The sequence below is a fragment of the Neovison vison genome, chromosome 2 (assembly GCF_020171115.1).
Source record: "Neovison vison isolate M4711 chromosome 2, ASM_NN_V1, whole genome shotgun sequence".
In the NCBI taxonomy this organism is placed as follows: Eukaryota; Metazoa; Chordata; class Mammalia; order Carnivora; family Mustelidae; genus Neogale; species Neogale vison.
Genome location: NC_058092.1, coordinates 150,592,421 through 150,601,584, shown reverse-complemented (window position 1 = coordinate 150,601,584; position 9,164 = coordinate 150,592,421). Strand labels below are relative to the sequence as shown.

The window sequence follows — 9,164 nt, the reverse complement described above, 5'->3', positions numbered from 1 at the left end:
ACTCCCCACTGAGCAGGGAGCCTGACATGGGGCTCGATCCCAGGACGCTGAAATCATGACCGGAGCCAAAGGCAAACACTTAACCCACTGGTGCCCCTTAACTCCATATTTTAGAAGTGTGCATGGTTATGCTCTTGGCCCAGGTTCTTGAATGATACTATGTTATCAGTGAAACCCACCCGAATAGCAGGAATAGAACTTTTCTCCCCTCTGTAATCTCACTCTACTTTGCACCTGTTTTACTGTAGTAGGATTTCATGCTACATGGTAGTCGGATGCTTCATGCTTGTGTCTGTCAGAGTATATGCTCCTTGAGAACAGTGACATGGTTTTATTGGTTTTCAGATTCTCAAGGTAGGAGAGTTCCTTATGGCATGTAGGCACATGATGGGATGCCGGTAACGTATCACACTGGTGAGGAATGTCTGCCATGCTTTCTCCTCCAACCAAGTCCAAAGGTAGGCACGCCAGAACACATTTTCTAATTGTGAATAGTGAACTCCGTAACAGTTCTTTGACAGCTTTTCCACGTCTTCCCGTTGTGATTCCTTAAATTTGGACACAAATGTGCTGTTTCAGGGATCCTTATCATTTGCGGATGTGACTGTGGGCTTTACCCAGGAGGAGTGGCAGCACCTGGACCCTGCTCAGAGGACCCTGTACAGGGAGGTGATGCTGGAGAACTATAGCCACCTTGTCTCAGTGGGTAAGGATTGTTTCCCATGTAGACTCCTAGTATGCACTTTCATTCTTGGTTTGACACCTGTAGAAGCTTTGTTGAGTTTAATGATATTTAGGTTTGAGATATCAAGTATTAAGCAGAAGGATTGTTGAATCACTGTAAAGAATGAACTGTTGCAATTGGTCCCTGAAGCTTCGTCTTCTGTCTTCTTCAAGGGCCCTGAATCCCATGAGGCTCGCTGAATTCCCATGTCATTTCCCAATTACAGGGTGTTGCATCCCTAAACCAGACGTGATCCTGAAGTTGGAGCAAGGAGAGCAGCCATGGATGCTAGAGGAAGAGTCCCCACGTCAGAGCTACCCAGGTGAGTTAGTCTGTATGAAACAGATGGACACTAGGTGACCGGGTATGAATTTTTTTTTATTCTCAGGTACTTGCTTATATGTTCGTTTTCACATTTAACAAATACTGAGTACCTGCTGTGCCTCACTCAAGTTTTAGGTGCTGAAACACATGATCAAACTGAATTTGTTTCTGACCTCATGGAGCTTACATTCTGAGAGGGAAAGAAAAGAAATAAACACACATATACATACTATACACATAATATGTCATAATATACATAATACATACACACATACACATACTGTATACATAGTATGTCAACAAAAGTCAAGGAAGTTATAAATTGAAATAATGAAATGTAATACTTGAGAAAAGGAAGCCATTCAGGAAGGCATTTGGGTGATCTCAGCTTGAATGAAATGATTATAAAATGCACAGGTTTACATGGGAATAAGCATTTGGTTGTATGAGCAGAGGTGATACAGGGAAGACCCCAGGTTGGAGATACTGACTTGGAAATGATCAACTTATGATAGTATTTAAAGTTTTTAAAATTAGTACTTGAAGCTAAGGGATCAGAAGTAAGAATGAACAAATTTGAGAGGTCTGAAAGCTGTCCCCTGGGACACTAATGTTTAGAAGTCATGAAAATGAGAGGACTCCCCGAAGAAGAGAGAAGGAACAGTCTGGAGATAAGGTGGAAACAGAGAATATGGGGTCCTGTAGCTGAGTTAAGATGGTTTTCGAAGACAAAACGAACTTCTTGAAGAAGAATGTATAAAGTCAGCGTTTTCTGCCTTTGTCTGCAAATCCTCCAGAAGCACTAAGGGAAGTGAGCAAGACGAGCTTCGTTCTATGACACTAGTGGATATCTGAAATCCCAAATCAGTACAGGTGTACCTGCAGCAGAGCTGATGACGGATCAAGGAGCGTGTGCATGTTAGCAGGTGGGTAGAAAACAAAAGCATTTCTGATGCGCACGGGGTCTGGCAGTGCGCTTTTCATGAACAGACACATCCGCACCTGAAACTTCCGTGAACAACGGTGCCATGAACTAGATAGTTGAGCTCCCTTGGAGACCGTTTCGTTCTGCAAAGGAGAAGTACTGAAGTGTAGAAGCACAAACCCCACTTTTCAGTAGCCCTCTGTTTCCATGCTGGTGCAAGAGAGACTGTGCATGAGGGAAAACCACCTCATAGACAACTAGATGTGCAGAAAGAATCTTACATGCCATCTTAGCGGGTACTCCTCTGACAGAGAATTTGATGCAAAAACTTAGTTGACAACGGTTGATCGGGATTTGCAGACCTTCTACAAAAGTGAGGGAAGCATGGGGGACGGTGAGGCTGGTTAGGAGGAGGGGAAGGCTCAGGGGGGTGATTACGTCGTTGACTGTAGCTTTGTAATTAGCACATCTGATTGCTCAGACTAGCAGGATATGTTCCGAGTCCCAGTGTGAACCACTGTGTGCCAGAGCAGCTGGTGAGAAAGGTGGAAGGGAAAAGGATGTTATCTTTTGTCTTGTTCCTGTCTCTCAGCTGAAACTGTTCTGTAGAGTTTTAACTACCTTTCTTTCCTGGATTGCATCAGACAGTTGGTCTAGGCAGATGCTGGGGGAGTCGGAGCCTCCATGGGCCCAGTTGGGCCTCTGGGCTTGTTTCTGTGAAATGAGCCCAACACTTGGTTTTCCTCAGTTTGGAGGTGCAGTCAGTGATTGACTCTGTGATGACCAAGAGAGGAAGCTGTTGTGGAGGCGACTCCAACGAGGAAGGAAGGCACATCCTGGTTGATCTGTAAACTGAGACCAACACATGTGCAGAGCGCTTGTTCACAATGAGTTACCCCTCTAGCCTAAGGGATGACTCTGTTCCGTCTCCCAAGTAAACCTTTTGCAGTGTGGTCTTCCTTGAAGAGCTCACATCCTTTTAGCCCAAGTAATGGAAAAGGAACCAGCACAGACGCATGCAAAATGATTATAAGAAAAAAGGGGTGAAAAGTATTGGGAAGAAAGCTAGTTGGTGAAAGAATTGTCATCTGATCCAAGTAGTCATAAAGTAGGTAAATTATGTGACCAAAAATTAAATCCTGAGTTTCCAAAGGGTGAACTAATTGAATTAATTATCTCTGTGGTACAGGTATTTAAGAAGGATATTAATAAGGGAATAGCAAACACATGGCAGGGTGTCAAACTGAGAAAAGAGAACAGAAAATAAAATTACAGTAAAGAAAGCAAATTGGAAGAACCCCAAGGATGAATACATACTGGCCAAAATCTGTTCAGGGCCCGCCCGGGTGGCTCAGTCATTAAGTGTCTGCCTTCGGCTCAGGTCATGATACCAGGGTCCTGGGATCGAGCCCCTCATTGGGCTCCCTGCTTGGCGGGAGGCCTGCTTCTCCCTCTCCCACTCCCCCTGCTTGTGTTCCCTCTCTCGCTGTGCCTCTCTCTCTCAAATGAATAAATAAAATCTTTTTAAAAAGTTTGTTCAGAAAGAAAGGATAGATGTAAGCAAGAAGAAAATGAAATAAAATTAGAAGATTACATTAAAAAGAGAGTTCTCATACATACCATACATAGAATCCCTTCCCCAAAATAGAAAGGAAAAGAAATAGAACAAATGTTTAAAATATTTCAAGAATACTTTTTGTGGGGGGAGAGATTTGTGGTTGAATCTGTGTAAAAGAGCCAGTCCTTAGCCACATTAGGATATATTCTGATATAGGGACTAGATTTCAAAAACAGTTATTTTGACAACTGGGCAATATAAGAGAAAGTCCAAATAGCCTCAGACTTTTCCATAGTAAAATCTGTAGCTCAGAGTCAGCAAGAGCAGTTTCTACAAAATCCTCAAGGTGTCACATTGAGAGTATTACAGCCAGTTAAGAAGATACTCTTCAGGGGTGCCTGGGTGGTTCAGTGGGTTAAGCCGCTGCCTTCGGCTCGCGTCATGATCTCAGGGTCCTGGGATCGAGTCCCGCATCGGGCTCTCTGCTCAGCGGGGAGCCCGCTTCCCTCTCTCTCTCTCTGCCTGCCTCTCCATCTACTTGTGATTTCTCTCTGTCAAATTAATAAATAAAATCTTAAAAAAAGAAAAAAAGAAGATACTCTCCAACAAAGACAGCAAGTCTTTTCTGAAGGGACAAGAACTGTAGGATCTTTGTTCCTAGAAGCCTCTGTTAGAGAATGAGTATCAGGTAACCAGGGGGTGACATAAAGAAGCATGGTAAAAAAGCTGGTAGTAGACTCTGACTTTAACTGAAGAACTAATTTTATTTTGTTTTTTAGGTTTTTTTTCCTTAAAGTCTCACCTTTTTGAGAAAGAGAGAGCGTGAACACGGTAGGGAGAGAGAGAGAGAAACAAGCAGACTCTGTGTTGATCATGGAGCCCGACGAGGGACTCTACCCCCAACCCCGAGATCACGACCAGAGCTGAATCCAAGAGTCAGACAGTCAGTCAACCGTGCCACCCTGACACCCCCCACCACAAAGAACTGACTTTAAAACAAATGTGGGGTGGGGCGCTTGGGTGGCTCAGTGGGTTAAAGCCTCTGCCTTTGGCTCGGGTCATGATCCCAGGGTCCTGGGATCGAGCCCCGCATCGGGCTCTCTGCTCAGCAGGGAGCCTGCTTCCTCCATCTCTCTCTCTGCCTGCCAAATAAATAAACAAAATCTTTTTAAAAAATAAAACCAATGTGGGAGCTAGGTGACAGATTGTACGAGTTGCAAATCTAGGCAACAGGGAAAGGGTATGTATCTATATAGATAAGAGGAAGCTAAAAACAAACGGAGAGGAGAGAAGGTATACAAATACAGTGACTTCTTTCATAACGTGATGTGTGTTTTCCTAAAAAAGAACCACTGCTCCATATAAAATAGTGTACTGAAAATCACAGGGCTAACGGAAAAATGGGTTTGGGAATAAAATTCCTAAGAGTTTTGTCAGTGACACAGTGAGAAGCAGCATTGAACTCTGTAGCTATAATTTTGTGTTTACTTCTCCTTTCAGTTCTATTGGTTTTCACGTTATCAATTTTAAGAATTACTAAGTGTATACATACTCGGATCTTTATGTCCTCTTGAGCCCTTGACCCCTTTATGATGAGGTCTCTATTTCTGGTAGAACTTTTTTATTCTGAAGCCTACTTTAATATTACTACTGCTAGTCCACAAATCCTAGCTAAGCCACTTACTGGCTTAGATGAGTCACTTAATCTCTATGGGCCTTTGTTGCTTCATTGTAAATTTGGATAATAAGACCTTTGTCACAGTATTTGTGAGCATCAGATGAGGCAAGATATAAATACACAGGGCCTTGCTAAAATAGGCATCTGGGAAGTTTATACTTTTTTTTAAAGATTTTATTTATTTGACAGATAGAGATCACAAGTAGGCAGAGAGGCAGGCAGAGAGAGAGGAGGAAACAGGCTCCTTGCTGAGCAGAGAGCCCGATGCAGGTTGGATCCCAGGACTCTGGGATCATGACCTGAGCCGAAGACAGAGGCTTTAACCCACTGAGACACCCAGGCACCCCTGGGAAATTTATACTTTTAACCAACATTTAACTAATGCCCTTCCAAATGCTCAGGATATACATCAATGAACAAGAAAGTCAAGGACTCTCCCTTTGCTGGGCTTACATTCAGGAGGGAGGTATAGAGATAAGGACCACAGAGGAAGAAAGGATGCAAATAAATTAATCCTATACTTTCAGGTCATGCTAAATGCTTGAAGGGTTTTAAAGACCAGAAGATGAGATGATAGTGATAGAGGGTATTGGGGATAAGTAGACTGTTTCAGCCAAGTGGCCAGGGGTAGTCTCTTCAAGATTGTATCTGGAAAGGACCTAAATTATATGAAAAGTCTTGACAGCAAAGATCTGTGAGAAGAGCATTGCTGAGAGAGGCAGGAACGTCCTGGTCAGGAGTACCCTGGACTCATTCAGTCAATAGCAAGATGGCTAGTGTGTTTCTATCACGACAAGCACAGTGAGCAATGGCATGAAATAAAGTTGGAGACACCAGCATAAACTTGATCTTGAAGTTCTAGGCCATGCTGCAAAATTTGAATGTCCTTAAAAAAACATGGGGGTCCATTGCAGGTTTTAGTAGTGAGAGAGACTATAATATAACCAAAGGGGAAAAAAAAAAAGGTTTTGGCTCTTTGCCCATGGTTCCTGGCACATAGTTCCTAAAACCCTTGGAATCTCTGGCATGAAAAGAGTGTCTTTTGTATACTGAAGTAACTGGTGGCTGGGGGCCGCTAGATCACTTCAAGGTGTGTGTGGGGGTGTCCATCACCAGTGGCCAGTGACTTAATCACTCAAGCCTAGGTTATGAAACCTCTCTAGGAGCCTCCAAGCCGCAGTTCAGGAAGCTTCGAGAGGTGTGCACCGGAGAGGGTGTGGGAGTTCCACATACCACACACATCCCCAGCCCTTGCCTGTATATCTCTTCTCTTTGGATGCTCCAGAATTGAATCCTTTATAATAAATTGGGAATATAGGGGCCGCCCAGGTGGCTCAGTTGTTAAGCGTCTGCCTTTGGCCCAGGTCCCGGTCGAGCTCTGCATCCGGCTCTCTGCTGGGAGGGAAGCCTGCTTCTCTCTCTCCCAATCCCAATGCTTGTTTCCCTCTCTCACTGTGTCTTGCTCTCAGATAAATAAATAAAATCTTTAAAAATAAAAGAAAATAAATTAGCAATATAGAAGTAAATAGTTTTTTGGGTTTTTTTGAGGTGTTCTAGTGAATTACTAGTCTGAGGTGAGATGGCTAGTCATGGGAACCCACGGTTTATAGTCAGAAGCCCTGGAGGCAAAAAAAAGAAAAAAACGTGAATAGTCCCTTCCGCTTTCTTGTAATGTCTATATGGTATATCTTTTTCCATCTTCTTACTTTTAATCTATTTATATTTAGAGTGGGTTTCCTATAGATAATACATGGTTGGGTCTTTTTTAACTAATGTGAAAATCTCTCATTTTTTAATGGGAATATTTTAACCACTTAAGTGGATGCCCTGTCGGATACGATACCTTCAGACTGTCACAGACTGATTTCAAATGCCGTCATGCTATTTTATAAGAGGCTTGTAATAATATGCTTCTGTTCCTCCTCCCGTTCTGTGTGATATTTTACTTCAAACCCCACAAGGCGGCAAGCAGCTCTTTCTGCCCACAGGTCTTCCTTGTGCAAGATGTTTTCTGTCGGTACGGAAATCTGGATCGACACTTTTCTGCTCATACTTGATTCACTTCACTGTCTTCTAGGTTGCATAGTACCTTCTCTGATTTTTAAATCTCTGTTTTTCCGTATTTAATATTCTGTTTTCTCTTGTTGCCGTCAAGATTTTCTTTTCATCTTTGGTTTTTAGCTGTTCAACTCCGTTGTTTCCAGATTTACCTTTGCTTTTTTTTAGTGTGTGGGGGGGGTGGGTTTCCTGGTTATTTTTCCTGTTGTCTTGTCGGTTTCCTAAATAAGTGGTTTGATGTATTTCACTCTTACTTTTTTCCTGGGACTCCAGTTCCTTATGTGTGGCTGTATTGGATACTGTTCCCTAGTTCTTGGATCTGTCTCGTCAGAATTTCCTCAGTGTCTGTGCTCCATTTTCATCTTTTGGCTGCCCATCCAAGCCTGTGTCACAGAGGGTTTATTTCTTTACTTCTGTTTCTCTTCCACCAGTCAGCTGGGCTCATGCTGCTTCAATGAGAAATAAAGCCAGCCACTAGTTAACAGTGATAGATACAGATTTTATTCAGTAACTGTTGGAATGGGGGGTGAGAAGTTTCAGTAAAACCGAGCTCAACTCCACATACTGCTAAGACAGCTAGGGACTTACAGCCAACAGGCAGAGTGGGGGTGGGAATCACTGGATAGAAGATTACTAGGAGAAACACCAACAGTAGGGGGATTCTTGCTGAATGCAGATCGGGCACTAACACATCAGGGACAGGGTTTAAGGAACTTGATCAGATATCAAGGGTGAAGGGACTGTCACTAGACCGACTTAAAAGGGTTCTTGCCAAAACCGAGCTCATCCCGGATAGATCTGGAAGACCTAGTCAAGGCCTAGTTGAGAACAGGCCTCAGAGGACACTAACTGAGCTTTATTCTACAGGAGAGTTCGTCTCAGAGTATCATTAAATTTGCGTTGGTGATGAAATAAATTATAGCAGCTGTACCTTTAATTGTGTAATTTCATTGTAAAATTCTAATGGACAGACTACAGGAAAAGAAAATGAAACCCAAAAGAATGCTTGAGAGGAGTGGCAAGTGATAAGTCATGACAAAACACAGAGGTGAATCTGAACAAATGGGTGTGTAAAGCAATTATGATACAAATATGTAAGGCTAAAAACCATACACAAAGCACTAACTCTATATAAATGAGGTGAGAGGTGATCAAATTGAGTTTGATGCTTCTGTTCTTCAGAAAGGGAGAGGTGAGATATTGAATTAGTCTAGATTTTAAGTTAAATATTCATGGTATGATGTGATGGATAGCCCCTTAAAGCTGAGAAACAGATGTGTATAACTTCTAAAGTTGTAAGGGAGAAAAAATGGAAAAGATGAGAAAGTAATTCAAAATGGAGGAAGAAAAGTACAATAGAATTGGTAGTAAAATTGTGACAAGTAAAAAGTACCAAGTAAAATGTGAGAGATGACTTGATATATTTCAGGAATCACCATAAATAGCAACAGACTACATTTACCTGTTAAAGTACAAATTGTCAAATTGGATCTTTGAAATAAAATAATACCTTCCTATAGCTAAGATAAGAGGTTTTCATTTATTCTGCTAACTGCATATTTATATTTTTAGCATCTTTTGCCCACTTGACATTCAGTGTTATACCTGTGTGTCTACAGAAGATACAGGATATCCTGATCCCTTCAGTGTGAGAAGAAGTAATATCACAGTCAGCATTTACAAATCATAAATTTTCCCCACTTCATTTGTTACCTCCTGTGAATCTTCTCTTGTAACTGTGTCCTTGTGTCATTTTATTTTTCTGTCTTCCTTTCTTATTAATGTTAGATCACTATAGTTATATTTCTGTAAACTTTAGAAAAATTCTTTTTATATTCTCAATTTGTGCTGATACTACCCAGAACACTGGGGCACACTGTTTTCCTCTTTGTTCTGA

General features: G+C 42.0%; 1 long non-coding RNA gene across 1 annotated transcript; it reads left to right on the top strand.

The window, feature by feature from the left end:
* The first annotated feature begins 350 nt into the window (after positions 1-350).
* Positions 351-1,040, top strand: LOC122900560. Its single transcript, XR_006383263.1, has 3 exons — positions 351-458; positions 580-706; positions 951-1,040. It is a non-coding gene; the product is annotated as an uncharacterized LOC122900560 (long non-coding RNA).
* The last annotated feature ends 8,124 nt before the right edge of the window (positions 1,041-9,164 follow it).